The sequence below is a fragment of the Anopheles funestus genome, unplaced genomic scaffold (genome assembly GCF_943734845.2).
Source record: "Anopheles funestus unplaced genomic scaffold, idAnoFuneDA-416_04 scaffold_39_ctg1, whole genome shotgun sequence".
NCBI classification, from domain to species: domain Eukaryota; kingdom Metazoa; phylum Arthropoda; class Insecta; order Diptera; family Culicidae; genus Anopheles; species Anopheles funestus.
In genome coordinates, this window is record NW_026045297.1 from 1 (window position 1) to 14,298 (window position 14,298).

Here is a 14,298-nt window from a genome sequence, read left to right on the forward strand (position 1 = left end):
TTAGGTTTTTTAGAAAAGTGAGTTATGGTATAAGTTAGGTTTTTTCGAAAAAGTTAGTTTTTTTATAAGTTAGGTTTTTTCGAAAAAGTTAGTTTTGGTATGAGTTAGGTTTTTTAGAAAAAGTTAGTTTTTTATAAGTTAGGTTTTTGAGAAAAAGTTAGTTTTGGTATAAGTTAGGTTTTTTCGAAACAGTTAGTTTTGGTATAAGTTAGGTTTTTTGGATAAAGTTAGTTTTGGTATAAGTTAGGTTTTTTCGAAAAAGTTAGTTTTGGTATAAGTTAAGTTTTTTTGAAAAAGTTAGTTTTGGTATAAGTTAGGTTTTTTAGAAAAAGTTAGGTTTTTTCGAAAAAGTTAGTTTTGGTATAAATTAGGTTTTTTCGAAAAAGTTAGTTTTGGTATAAGTTAGTATTTTTAGAAAAAGTTAGTTTTGGTATAAGTTAGGTTTTTTCGAAAAAGTTAGTTTTGGTATAAGTTAGGTTTTTTAGAAAAAGTTAGTTTTGGTATAATATAGGTTTTTTCGAAAAAGTTAGTTTTTTTATAAGTTAGGTTTTTTCGAAAAAGTTAGTTTTGGTATAAGTTAGGTTTTTTCGAAAAAGTTAGTTTTGGTATAAGTTAGGTTTTTAAGAAAAAGTTAGGTTTTTTCGAAAAAGTTAGTTTTGGTTTAAGTTAGTTTTTTTCGAAAAAGTTAGTTTTGGTATAAGTTATTTTTTTTCGAAAAAGTTAGGTTTTTTAGAAAAAGTTAGTTTTGGTGTAAGTTAGGTCTTTGAGAAAAAGTTAGTTTTGTATAAGTTATTTTTTTTCGAAAAAGTAAGTTTTGGTATAAGTTAGGTTTTTTCAAAAAAGTTAGGTTTTTTTGAAAAAGTTAGTTTTGGTATAAGTTAGGTTTTTAAGAAAAAGTTAGGTTTTTAAGAAAAAGTTAGTTTTGGTATAAGTTAGGTTTTTTCGAAAAAGTTATTTTTGTTATAAGTTAGGTTTTTTCGAAAAAGTTAGTTTTGGTATAAGTTAAGTTTTTTATCGAAAAAGTTAGGTTTTTTCGAAAAAGTTAGTTTTGGTATAAGTTAGGTTTTTTCGAAAAAGTTAGTTTTTTTATAAGTTAGGTTTTTTCGAAAAAGTTAGTTTTGGTATAAGTTAGGTTTTTTCGAAAAAGTTAGTTTTGGTATAAGTTAGGTTTTTGAGAAAAAGTTAGGTTTTTTCGAAAAAGTTAGTTTTGGTATAAGTTAGGTTTTTTCGCAAAAGTTAGTTTTGGTATAAGTTAGGTTTTTAAGAAAACGTTAGTTTTGGTATAAGTTAGGTTTTTTCGAAAAAGTTAGTTTTGGTAAAAGTTAGGTTTTTTCGAAAAAGTTAGGTTTTTTCGAGAAAGTTAGTTTTGGTATAAGTTAGGTTTTTTAGAAAATGTTAGGTTTTTAAGAAAAAGTAAGTTTTGGTATAAGTTAGGTTTTTTAGAATAAGTTAGTTTTGGTATAAGTTAGGTTTTTTTCGATAAAGTTAGGTTTTTTCGAAAAAGTTAGTTTTGATATAAGTTAGGTTTTTTAGAAAAAGTTAGTTTTTATATAAGTTAGGTTTTTGAGAAAAAGTTAGTTTTGGTATAAGTTAGGTTTTTTAGAAAAAGTTAGTTTTGGTATAAGTTAGGTTTTTTCGAAAAAGTTAGTTTTGGTATAAGTTAGGTTTTTTCGAAAAAGTTAGTTTTGGTATAAGTTAGGTTTTTAAGAAAACGTTAGTTTTGGTATAAGTTAGGTTTTTTCGAAAAAGTTAGTTTTGGTATAAGTTAGGTTTTTTAGAAAATGTTAGGTTTTTAAGAAAAAGTAAGTTTTGGTATAAGTTTGTTTTTTTCGAAAAAGTTAGTTTTGGTATAAGTTAGGTTTTTTCGAAAAAGTTAGTTTTGGTATAAGTTAAGTTCTTTCGAAAAAGTTAGGTTTTTTCGAGAAAGTTAGTTTTGGTATAAGTAAGGTTTTTTCGAAAAAGTTAGTTTTTTTATAAGTTAGGTTTTTTCGAAAAAGTTAGGTTTTTTCGAAAAAGTTAGTTTTGGTATAAGTTAGGTTTTTGAGAAAAAGTTAGTTTTGGTATAAGTTAGGTTTTTTCGAAAAAGTTAGTTTTGGTATAAGTAAGGTTTTTTCGAAAAAGTTAGTTTTGGTATAAGTTAGGTTTTTTTGAAAAAGTTAGTTTTGGTATAAGTTAGGTTTTTTTCGAAAATGTTAGTTTTGGTAAAAGTTAGGTTTTTTAGAAAATGTTAGGTTTCTAAGAAAAAGTAAGTTTTGGTATAAGTTAGGTTTTTTCGAAAAAGTTAGTTTTGGTATAAGTTAGGTTTTTTCGAAAAAGTTAGTTTTGGTATAAGTTAGGTTTTTTAGAAAACGTTAGTTTTGGTATAAGTTAGGTTTTTTCGAAAAAGTTAGTTTTGGTATAAGTTAGGTTTTTTAGAAAATGTTAGGTTTTTAAGAAAAAGTAAGTTTTGGTATAAGTTAGGTTTTTTAGAAAAAGTTAGTTTTGGTATAAGTTAGGTTTTTTCGAAAAAGTTAGTTTTGGTATAAGTTAGGTTTTTAAGAAAACGTTAGTTTTGGTATAAGTTAGGTTTTTTCGAAAAAGTTAGTTTTGGTAAAAGTTAGGTTTTTTCGAAAAAGTTAGTTTTGGTATAAGTTAGGTTTTTTAGAAAATGTTAGGTTTTTAAGAAAAAGTAAGTTTTGGTATAAGTTAGGTTTTTTAGAATAAGTTAGTTTTGGTATAAGTTAAGTTTTTTTCGAAAAAGTTAGGTTTTTTCGAAAAAGTTAGTTTTGGTATAAGTTAGGTTTTTTAGAAAAAGTTTGTTTTGGTATAAGTTAGGTTTTTGAGAAAAAGTTAGTTTTGGTATAAGTTAGGTTTTTTAGAAAAAGTTAGTTTTGGTATAAGTTAGGTTTTTTCGAAAAAGTTAGGTTTTTTTGAAAAAGTTAGTTTTGGTATAAGTTAGGTTTTTGAGAAAAAGTTAGTTTTGGTATAAGTTAGTTTTTTTCGAAAAAGTAAGTTTTGGTATAAGTTAGGTTTTTTCGAAAAAGTTAGGTTTTTTTGAAAAAGTTAGTTTTGGTAAAAGTTAGGTTTTTAAGAAAAAGTTAGGTTTTTAAGAAAAAGTTAGTTTTGGTATAAGTTAGGTTTTTTCGAAAAAGTTAGTTTTTTTATAAGTTAGGTTTTTTCGAAAAAGTTAGGTTTTTAAGAAAAAGTAAGTTTTGGTATAAGTTAGGTTTTTTTCGAAAAAGTTAGGTTTTTTCGAAAAAGTTAGTTTTGGTATAAGTTAGGTTTTTTAGAAAAAGTTAGTTTTGGTATAAGTTAGGTTTTTTCGAAAAAGTTAGGTTTTTTCGAAAAAGTTAGTTTTGGTATAAGTAAGGTTTTTTCGAAAAAGTTAGTTTTGGTATAAGTTAGGTTTTTTCGAAAAAGTTAGTTTTGGAATAAGTTAGGTTTTTTCGAAAAAGTTAGTTTTGGTATAAGTTAGGTTTTTAAGAAAAAGTTAGGTTTTTAAGAAAAAGTTAGTTTTGGTATAAGTTAGGTTTTTTAAAAAAGTTAGGTTTTTTAGAATAAGTTAGTTTTGGTAAAAGTTAGGTTTTTTCGAAAAAGTTAGTTTTGGTAAAAGTTAGGTTTTTTCGAAAAAGTTAGGTTTTTTCGAAAAAGTTAGTTTTGGTATAAGTAAGATTTTTTAGAAAAAGTTAGTTTTGGTATAAGTTAGGTTTTTGAGAAAAAGTTAGTTTTGGTATAAGTTAGGTTTTTTCGAAAAAGTTAGGTTTTTTAGAAAAAGTTAGTTTTTTATAAGTTAGGTTTTTTCGAAAAAGTTAGTTTTGGTATAAGTTAGGTTTTTTCGAAAAAGTTAGTTTTGGTAAAAGTTAGGTTTTTTCGAAAAAGTAAGGTTTTTTCGAAAAAGTTAGTTTTGGTATAAGTTAGGTTTTTTCGAAAAAGTTAGTTTTGGTATAAGTTAGGTTTTTTCGAAAAAGTTAGTTTTGGTATAAGTTAGGTTTTTATGAAAAAGTTAGGTTTTTTTGAAAAAGTTAGTTTTGGTATAAGTTAGGTTTTTAAGAAAAAGTTAGTTTTGGTATAAGTTAGGTTTTTAAGAAAAAGTTAGTTTTGGTATAAGTTAGGTTTTTTAGAAAAAGTTAGTTTTGGTATAAGTTAGGTTTTTTCGAAAAAGTTAGTTTTGGTATAAGTTGGGTTTTTTCTTAACAGTTAGTTTTGTTATAAGTTAGGTTTTTAAGAAAAAGTTAGTTTTGGTATAAGTTAGGTTTTTAAGAAAAAGTTAGTTTTGGTATAAGTTAGGTTTTTATGAAAAAGTTAGGTTTTTTCGAAAAAGTTAGTTTTGGTAAAAGTTAGGTTTTTAAGAAAAAGTTAGTTTTGGTATAAGTTAGGTTTTTTCGAAAAAGTTAGTTTTGGTATAAGTTAAGTTTTTATGAAAAAGTTAGGTTTTTTCGAAAAAGTTAGTTTTGGTAAAAGTTAGGTTTTTTCGAAAAAGTAAGGTTTTTTAGAAAAAGTTAGTTTTGGTATAAGTTAGGTTTTTTCGAAAAAGTTAGTTTTGGTATAAGTTACGTTTTTTCGAAAAAGTTAGTTTTGGTATAAGTTAGGTTTTTTCGAAAAAGTTAGTTTTGGTATAAGTTAGGTTTTTAAGAAAAAGTTAGGTTTTTAAGAAAAAGTTAGTTTTGGTATAAGTTAGGTTTTTTAAAAAAGTTAGGTTTTTTAGAATAAGTTAGTTTTGGTAAAAGTTAGGTTTTTTCGAAAAAGTTAGTTTTGGTAAAAGTTAGGTTTTTTCGAAAAAGTTAGGTTTTTTCGAAAAAGTTAGTTTTGGTATAAGTAAGATTTTTTAGAAAAAGTTAGTTTTGGTATAAGTTAGGTTTTTGAGAAAAAGTTAGTTTTGGTATAAGTTAGGTTTTTTCGAAAAAGTTAGGTTTTTTAGAAAAAGTTAGTTTTTTATAAGTTAGGTTTTTTCGAAAAAGTTAGTTTTGGTATAAGTTAGGTTTTTTCGAAAAAGTTAGTTTTGGTAAAAGTTAGGTTTTTTCGAAAAAGTAAGGTTTTTTCGAAAAAGTTAGTTTTGGTATAAGTTAGGTTTTTTCGAAAAAGTTAGTTTTGGTATAAGTTAGGTTTTTTCGAAAAAGTTAGTTTTGGTATAAGTTAGGTTTTTATGAAAAAGTTAGGTTTTTTTGAAAAAGTTAGTTTTGGTATAAGTTAGGTTTTTAAGAAAAAGTTAGTTTTGGTATAAGTTAGGTTTTTAAGAAAAAGTTAGTTTTGGTATAAGTTAGGTTTTTTAGAAAAAGTTAGTTTTGGTATAAGTTAGGTTTTTTCGAAAAAGTTAGTTTTGGTATAAGTTGGGTTTTTTCTTAACAGTTAGTTTTGTTATAAGTTAGGTTTTTAAGAAAAAGTTAGTTTTGGTATAAGTTAGGTTTTTAAGAAAAAGTTAGTTTTGGTATAAGTTAGGTTTTTATGAAAAAGTTAGGTTTTTTCGAAAAAGTTAGTTTTGGTAAAAGTTAGGTTTTTAAGAAAAAGTTAGTTTTGGTATAAGTTAGGTTTTTTCGAAAAAGTTAGTTTTGGTATAAGTTAAGTTTTTATGAAAAAGTTAGGTTTTTTCGAAAAAGTTAGTTTTGGTAAAAGTTAGGTTTTTTCGAAAAAGTAAGGTTTTTTAGAAAAAGTTAGTTTTGGTATAAGTTAGGTTTTTTCGAAAAAGTTAGTTTTGGTATAAGTTAGGTTTTTTCGAAAAAGTTAGTTTTGGTATAAGTTAGGTTTTTTCGAAAAAGTTAGTTTTGGTATAAGTTACGTTTTTTCGAAAAAGTTAGTTTTGGTATAAGTTAGGTTTTTATGAAAAAGTTAGGTTTTTTCGAAAAAGTTAGTTTTGGTATAAGTTAGGTTTTTTCGAAAAAGTTAGTTTTGGTATAAGTTAGGTTTTTAAGAAAAAGTTAGTTTTGGTATAAGTTAGGTTTTTTCGAAAAAGTTAGTTTTGGTATAAGTTAGGTTTTTTCGAAAAAGTTAGTTTTGGTATAAGTTAGGTTTTTTCGAAAAAGTTAGTTTTGGTATAAGTTAGGTTTTTTCGAAAAAGTTAGTTTTGGTATAAGTTAGGTTTTTTCGAAAAAGTTAGTTTTGGTATAAGTTAGGTTTTTAAGAAAAAGTTAGTTTTGGTATAAGTTAGGTTTTTTCGAAAAAGTTAGTTTTGGTATAAGTTAGGTTTTTTCGAAAAAGTTAGTTTTGGTATAAGTTAGGTTTTTTCGAAAAAGTTAGTTTTGGTATAAGTTAGGTTTTTTAGAAAAAGTTAGTTTTGGTATAAGTTAAGTTTTTAAGAAAAAGTTAGTTTTGGTATAAGTTAGGTTTTTTCGAAAAAGTTAGTTTTGGTATAAGTTAGGTTTTTAAGAAAAAGTTAGTTTTGGTATAAGTTAGGTTTTTAAGAAAAAGTTAGTTTTGGTATAAGTTAGGTTTTTAAGAAAAAGTTAGTTTTGGTATAAGTTAGGTTTTTTCGAAAAAGTTAGTTTTGGTATAAGTTAGGTTTTTTAGAAAAAGTTAGTTTTGGTAAAAGTTAGGTTTTTTCGAAAAAGTAAGGTTTTTTAGAAAAAGTTAGTTTTGGTATAAGTTAGGTTTTTTCGAAAAAGTTAGTTTTGGTATAAGTTAGGTTTTTTCGAAAAAGTTAGTTTTGGTATAAGTTAGGTTTTTTCGAAAAAGTTAGTTTTGGTATAAGTTAGGTTTTTAAGAAAAAGTTAGTTTTGGTATAAGTTAGGTTTTTAAGAAAAAGTTAGTTTTGGTATAAGTTAGGTTTTTATGAAAAAGCTAGGTTTTTTCGAAAAAGTTAGTTTTGGTAAAAGTTAGGTTTTTAAGAAAAAGTTAGTTTTGGTATAAGTTAGGTTTTTTCGAAAAAGTTAGTTTTGGTATAAGTTAGGTTTTTATGAAAAAGTTAGGTTTTTTCGAAAAAGTTAGTTTTGGTAAAAGTTAGGTTTTTTCGAAAAAGTAAGGTTTTTTAGAAAAAGTTAGTTTTGGTATAAGTTAGGTTTTTTCGAAAAAGTTAGTTTTGGTATAAGTTAGGTTTTTTCGAAAAAGTTAGTTTTGGTATAAGTTAGGTTTTTTAGAAAAAGTTAGTTTTGGTATAAGTTACGTTTTTTCGAAAAAGTTAGTTTTGGTATAAGTTAGGTTTTTTCGAAAAAGTTAGTTTTGGTATAAATTAGGTTTTTTCGAAAAAGTTAGTTTTGGTATAAGTTAGGTTTTTTTAGAAAAAGTTAGTTTTGGTATAAGTTAGGTTTTTAAGAAAAAGTTAGTTTTGGTATAAGTTAGGTTTTTTCGAAAAAGTTAGTTTTGGTATAAGTTAGGTTTTTAAGAAAAAGTTAGTTTTGGTATAAGTTAGGTTTTTTCGAAAAAGTTAGTTTTGGTATAAGTTAGGTTTTTTCGAAAAAGTTAGTTTTGGTATAAGTTAGGTTTTTAAGAAAAAGTTAGTTTTGGTATAAGTTAGGTTTTTTCGAAAAAGTTAGTTTTGGTATAAGTTAGGTTTTTTCGAAAAAGTTAGTTTTGGTATAAGTTAGGTTTTTTAGAAAAAGTTAGTTTTGGTATAAGTTAGGTTTTTTCGAAAAAGTTAGTTTTGGTATAAGTTAGGTTTTTTCGAAAAAGTTAGTTTTGGTATAAGTTAGGTTTTTTCAAAAAGTTAGTTTTGGTATAAGTTAGGTTTTTTAGAAAAAGTTAGTTTTGGTAAAAGTTAGGTTTTTTCGAAAAAGTAAGGTTTTTTAGAAAAAGTTAGTTTTGGTATAAGTTAGGTTTTTTCGAAAAAGTTAGTTTTGGTATAAGTTAGGTTTTTTCGAAAAAGTTAGTTTTGGTATAAGTTAGGTTTTTATGAAAAAGTTAGGTTTTTTAGAAAAAGTTAGTTTTGGTATAAGTTAGGTTTTTTAGAAAAAGTTAGTTTTGGTATAAGTTAGGTTTTTAAGAAAAAGTTAGTTTTGGTATAAGTTAGGTTTTTAAGAAAAAGTTAGTTTTGGTATAAGTTAGGTTTTTAAGAAAAAGTTAGTTTTGGTATAAGTTAGGTTTTTATGAAAAAGCTAGGTTTTATCGAAAAAGTTAGTTTTGGTAAAAGTTAGGTTTTTAAGAAAAAGTTAGTTTTGGTATAAGTTAGGTTTTTTCGAAAAAGTTAGTTTTGGTATAAGTTAGGTTTTTATGAAAAAGTTAGGTTTTTTCGAAAAAGTTAGTTTTGGTAAAAGTTAGGTTTTTTCGAAAAAGTAAGGTTTTTTAGAAAAAATTAGTTTTGGTATAAGTTAGGTTTTTTCGAAAAAGTTAGTTTTGGTATAAGTTAGGTTTTTTCGAAAAAGTTAGTTTTGGTATAAGTTAGGTTTTTTAGAAAAAGTTAGTTTTGGTATAAGTTACGTTTTTTCGAAAAAGTTAGTTTTGGTATAAGTTAGGTTTTTTCGAAAAAGTTAGTTTTGGTATAAATTAGGTTTTTTCGAAAAAGTTAGTTTTGGTATAAATTAGGTTTTTTCGAAAAAGTTAGTTTTGGTATAAGTTAGGTTTTTAAGAAAAAGTTAGTTTTGGTATAAGTTAGGTTTTTTCGAAAAAGTTAGTTTTGGTATAAGTTAGGTTTTTAAGAAAAAGTTAGTTTTGGTATAAGTTAGGTTTTTTCGAAAAAGTTAGTTTTGGTATAAGTTAGGTTTTTTAGAAAAAGTTAGTTTTGGTATAAGTTAGGTTTTTTCGAAAAAGTTAGTTTTGGTAAAAGTTAGGTTTTTTCGAAAAATTTAGTTTTGGTATAAGTTAGGTTTTTTCGAAAAAGTTAGTTTTGGTATAAGTTAGGTTTTTTAGAAAAAGTTAGTTTTGGTATAAGTTAGGTTTTTTAGAAAAAGTTAGTTTTGGTATAGGTTAGGTTTTTTCGAAAAAGTTAGTTTTGGTATAAGTTAGGTTTTTATGAAAAAGTTAGGTTTTTTCGAAAAAGTTAGTTTTGGTATAAGTTAGGTTTTTAAGAAAAAGTTAGTTTTGGTATAAGTTAGGTTTTTTCGAAAAAGTTAGTTTTGGTATAAGTTAGGTTTTTTAGAAAAAGTTAGTTTTGGTATAAGTTAGGTTTTTAAGAAAAAGTTAGTTTTGGTATAAGTTAGGTTTTTAAGAAAAAGTTAGTTTTGGTATAAGTTAGGTTTTTATGAAAAAGTTAGGTTTTTTCGAAAAAGTTAGTTTTGGTATAAGTTAGGTTTTTAAGAAAAAGTTAGTTTTGGTATAAGTTAGGTTTTTTAGAAAAAGTTAGTTTTGGTATAAGTTAGGTTTTTTAGAAAAAGTTAGTTTTGGTATAAGTTAGGTTTTTATGAAAAAGTTAGGTTTTTTCGAAAAAGTTAGTTTTGGTAAAAGTTAGGTTTTTAAGAAAAAGTTAGTTTTGGTATAAGTTAGGTTTTTTCGAAAAAGTTAGTTTTGGTATAAGTTAGGTTATTATGAAAAAGTTAGGTTTTTTCGAAAAAGTTAGTTTTGGTAAAAGTTAGGTTTTTTCGAAAAAGTAAGGTTTTTTAGAAAAAGTTAGTTTTGGTATAAGTTAGGTTTTTTCGAAAAAGTTAGTTTTGGTATAAGTTAGGTTTTTAAGAAAAAGTTAGTTTTGGTATAAGTTAGGTTTTTTCGAAAAAGTTAGTTTTGGTATAAGTTAGGTTTTTAAGAAAAAGTTAGTTTAGGTATAAGTTAGGTTTTTAAGAAAAAGTTAGTTTTGGTATAAGTTAGGTTTTTATGAAAAAGTTAGTTTTGGTAAAAGTTAGGTTTTTAAGAAAAAGTTAGTTTTTTTATAAGTTAGGTTTTTTAGAAAAAGTTAGTTTTGGTATAAGTTAGGTTTTTTAAAAAAGTTAGTTTTGGTATAAGTTAGGTTTTTTCGAAAAAGTTAGTTTTGGTATAAGTTAGGTTTTTTCGAAAAAGTTAGTTTTGGTATAAATTAGGTTTTTTCGAAAAAGTTAGTTTTGGTATAAGTTAGGTTTTTTTAGAAAAAGTTAGTTTTGGTATAAGTTAGGTTTTTAAGAAAAAGTTAGTTTTGGTATAAGTTAGGTTTTTTCGAAAAAGTTAGTTTTGGTATAAGCTAGGTTTTTATGAAAAAGTTAGGTTTTTTCGAAAAAGTTAGTTTTGGTATAAGTTAGGTTTTTATGAAAAAGTTAGTTTTGGTATAAGTTAGGTTTTTTCGAAAAAGTTAGTTTTGGTATAAGTTAGGTTTTTGAGAAAAAGTTAGTTTTGGTATAAGTTAGGTTTTTTCGAAAAAGTTAGTTTTGGTATAAATTAGGTTTTTTCGAAAAAGTTAGTATTGGTATAAGTTAGGTTTTTAAGAAAAAGTTAGTTTTGGTATAAGTTAGGTTTTTTAGAAAAAGTTAGTTTTGGTATAAGTTAGGTTTTTAAGAAAAAGTTAGGTTTTTTCGAAAAAGTTAGTTTTGGTATAAGTTAGGTTTTTGAGAAAAAGTTAGTTTTGGTATAAGTTAGGTTTTTTAGAAAAAGTTAGTTTTGGTATAAGTTAGGTTTTTTCGAAAAAGTTAGTTTTGGTATAAGTTAGGTTTTTTCGAAAAAGTTAGTTTTGGTATAAATTAGGTTTTTTCGAAAAAGTTAGTTTTGGTATAAGTTAGGTTTTTTCGAAAAAGTTAGTTTTGGTATAAGTTAGGTTTTTAAGAAAAAGTTAGGTTTTTTCGAAAAAGTTAGTTTTGGTATAAGTTAGGTTTTTTCGAAAAAGTTAGTTTTGGTATAAGTTAGGTTTTTAAGAAAAAGTTAGTTTTGGTATAAGTTAGGTTTTTTCGAAAAAGTTAGTTTTGGTATAAGTTAGGTTTTTAAGAAAAAGTTAGTTTAGGTATAAGTTAGGTTTTTAAGAAAAAGTTAGTTTTGGTATAAGTTAGGTTTTTATGAAAAAGTTAGGTTTTTTCGAAAAAGTTAGTTTTGGTAAAAGTTAGGTTTTTAAGAAAAAGTTAGTTTTTTTATAAGTTAGGTTTTTTCGAAAAAGTTAGTTTTGGTATAAGTTAGGTTTTTATGAAAAAGTTAGTTTTGGTATAAGTTAGGTTTTTTAGAAAAAGTTAGTTTTGGTATAAGTTAGGTTTTTTCGAAAAAGTTAGTTTTGGTATAAATTAGGTTTTTTCGAAAAAGTTAGTTTTGGTATAAGTTAGGTTTTTTTAGAAAAAGTTAGTTTTGGTATAAGTTAGGTTTTTAAGAAAAAGTTAGTTTTGGTATAAGTTAGGTTTTTTCGAAAAAGTTAGTTTTGGTATAAGTTAGGTTTTTATGAAAAAGTTAGGTTTTTTCGAAAAAGTTAGTTTTGGTATAAGTTAGGTTTTTATGAAAAAGTTAGTTTTGGTATAAGTTAGGTTTTTTCGAAAAAGTTAGTTTTGGTATAAGTTAGGTTTTTGAGAAAAAGTTAGTTTTGGTATAAGTTAGGTTTTTTCGAAAAAGTTAGTTTTGGTATAAATTAGGTTTTTTCGAAAAAGTTAGTTTTGGTATAAGTTAGGTTTTTAAGAAAAAGTTAGTTTTGGTATAAGTTAGGTTTTTAAGAAAAAGTTAGTTTTGGTATAAGTTAGGTTTTTAAGAAAAAGTTAGGTTTTTTCGAAAAAGTTAGTTTTGGTATAAGTTAGGTTTTTGAGAAAAAGTTAGTTTTGGTATAAGTTAGGTTTTTTAGAAAAAGTTAGTTTTGGTATAAGTTAGGTTTTTTCGAAAAAGTTAGTTTTGGTATAAGTTAGGTTTTTTCGAAAAAGTTAGTTTTGGTATAAATTAGGTTTTTTCGAAAAAGTTAGTTTTGGTATAAGTTAGGTTTTTTCGAAAAAGTTAGTTTTGGTATAAGTTAGGTTTTTTCAAAAAAGTTAGTTTTGGTATAAGTTAGGTTTTTTCGAAAAAGTTAGTTTTGGTATAAGTTAGGTTTTTGAGAAAAAGTTAGTTTTGGTATAAGTTAGGTTTTTATGAAAAAGTTAGGTTTTTTCGAAAAAGTTAGTTTTGGTATAAGTTAGGTTTTTATGAAAAAGTTAGTTTTGGTATAAGTTAGGTTTTTTAGAAAAAGTTAGTTTTGGTATAAGTTAGGTTTTTTCGAAAAAGTTAGTATTGGTATAAGTTAGGTTTTTAAGAAAAAGTTAGTTTTGGTATAAGTTAGGTTTTTAAGAAAAAGTTAGGTTTTTTCGAAAAAGTTAGTTTTGGTATAAGTTAGGTTTTTGAGAAAAAGTTTGTTTTGGTATAAGTTAGGTTTTTTCGAAAAAGTTAGTTTTGGTATAAGTTAGGTTTTTAAGAAAAAGTTAGTTTTGGTATAAGTTAGGTTTTTATGAAAAAGTTAGGTTTTTTCGAAAAAGTTAGTTTTGGTATAAGTTAGGTTTTTGAGAAAAAGTTAGTTTTGGTATAAGTTAGGTTTTTTAGAAAAAGTTAGTTTTGGTATAATTTAGATTTTTTCGAAAAAGTAAGGTTTTTTAGAAAAAGTTAGTTTTGGTATAAGTTAGGTTTTTGAGAAAAAGTTAGTTTTGGTATAAGTTAGGTTTTTTAGAAAAAGTTAGTTTTGGTATAAGTTAGGTTTTTTCGAAAAAGTTAGTTTTGGTATAAGTTAGGTTTTTTCGAAAAAGTTAGTTTTGGTATAAATTAGGTTTTTTCGAAAAAGTTAGTTTTGGTATAAGTTAGGTTTTTTCGAAAAAGTTAGTTTTGGTATAAGTTAGGTTTTTTCGAAAAAGTTAGTTTTGGTATAAGTTAGGTTTTTTAGAAAAAGTTAGTTTTGGTATAAGTTAGGTTTTTTAGAAAAAGTTAGTTTTGGTATAAGTTAGGTTTTTATGAAAAAGTTAGGCTTTTTCGAAAAAGTTAGTTTTGGTATAAGTTAGGTTTTTTCGAAAAAGTAAGGTTTTTTAGAAAGAGTTAGTTTTGGTATAAGTTAGTTTTTTCGAAAAAGTTAGTTTTGGTATAAGTTAGGTTTTTTCGAAAAAGTTAGTTTTGGTATAAGTTAGGTTTTTTCGAAAAAGTTAGTTTTGGTATAAGTTAGGTTTTTATGAAAAAGTTAGGTTTTTTCGAAAAAGTTAGTTTTGGTATAAGTTAGGTTTTTATGAAAAAGTTAGTTTTGGTATAAGTTAGGTTTTTTCGAAAAAGTTAGTTTTGGTATAAGTTAGGTTTTTTAGAAAAAGTTAGTTTTGGTATAAGTTAGGTTTTTTAGAAAAAGTTAGTTTTGGTATAAGTTAGGTTTTTTAGAAAAAGTTAGTTTTGGTATAAGTTAGGTTTTTATGAAAAAGTTAGGTTTTTTCGAAAAAGTTAGTTTTGGTAAAAGTTAGGTTTTTTCGAAAAAGTAAGGTTTTTTAGAAAAAGTTAGATTTGGTATAAGTTAGGTTTTTTCGAAAAAGTTAGTTTTGGTATTAGTTAGGTTTTTAAGAAAAAGTTAGTTTTGGTATAAATTAGGTTTTTTCGAAAAAGTTAGTTTTGGTATAAATTATGTTTTTTCGAAAAAGTTAGTTTTGGTATAAGTTAGGTTTTTTCGAAAAAGTTAGTTTTGGTATAAGTTAGGTTTTTTCGAAAAAGTTAGTTTTGGTATAATTTAGGTTTTTTCGAAAAAGTTAGTTTTGGTATAAATTAGGTTTTTTCGAAAAAGTTAGTTTTGGTATAAGTTAGGTTTTTTCGAAAAAGTTAGTTTTGGTATAAGTTAGGTTTTTAAGAAAAAGTAAGTTTTGGTATAAATTAGGTTTTTTCGAAAAAGTTAGTTTTGGTATAAGTTAGGTTTTTTAGAAAAAGTTAGTTTTGGTATAAGTTAGGTTTTTTCGAAAAAGTTAGTTTTGGTATAAGTTAGGTTTTTTCGAAAAAGTTAGTTTTGGTATAATTTAGGTTTTTTCGAAAAAGTTAGTTTTGGTATAAATTAGGTTTTTTCGAAAAAGTTAGTTTTGGTATAAGTTAGGTTTTTTCGAAAAAGTTAGTTTTGGTATAAGTTAGGTTTTTATGAAAAAGTTAGGTTTTTTCGAAAAAGTTAGTTTTGGTATAAGTTAGGTTTTTTCGAAAAAGTTAGTTTTGGTATAAGTTAGGTTTTTTCGAAAAAGTTAGTTTTGGTATAAGTTAGGTTTTTATGAAAAAGTTAGTTTTGGTATAAGTTAGGTTTTTATGAAAAAGTTAGGTTTTTTCGAAAAAGTAAGTTTTGGTAAAAGTTAGGTTTTTTCGAAAAAGTAAGGTTTTTTAGAAAAAGTTAGTTTTGGTATAAGTTAGGTTTTTTCGAAAAAGTTAGTTTCGGTATAAGTTAGGTTTTTTCGAAAAAGTTAGTTTTGGTATAAGTTAGGTTTTTGAGAAAAAGTTAGTTTTGGTATAAGTTAGGTTTTTTAGAAAAAGTTAGTTTTGGTATAAGTTAGGTTTTTTCGAAAAAGTTAGTTTTGGTATAAGTTAGGTTTTTTCGAAAAAGTTAGTTTTGGTATAAGTTAGGTTTTTAAG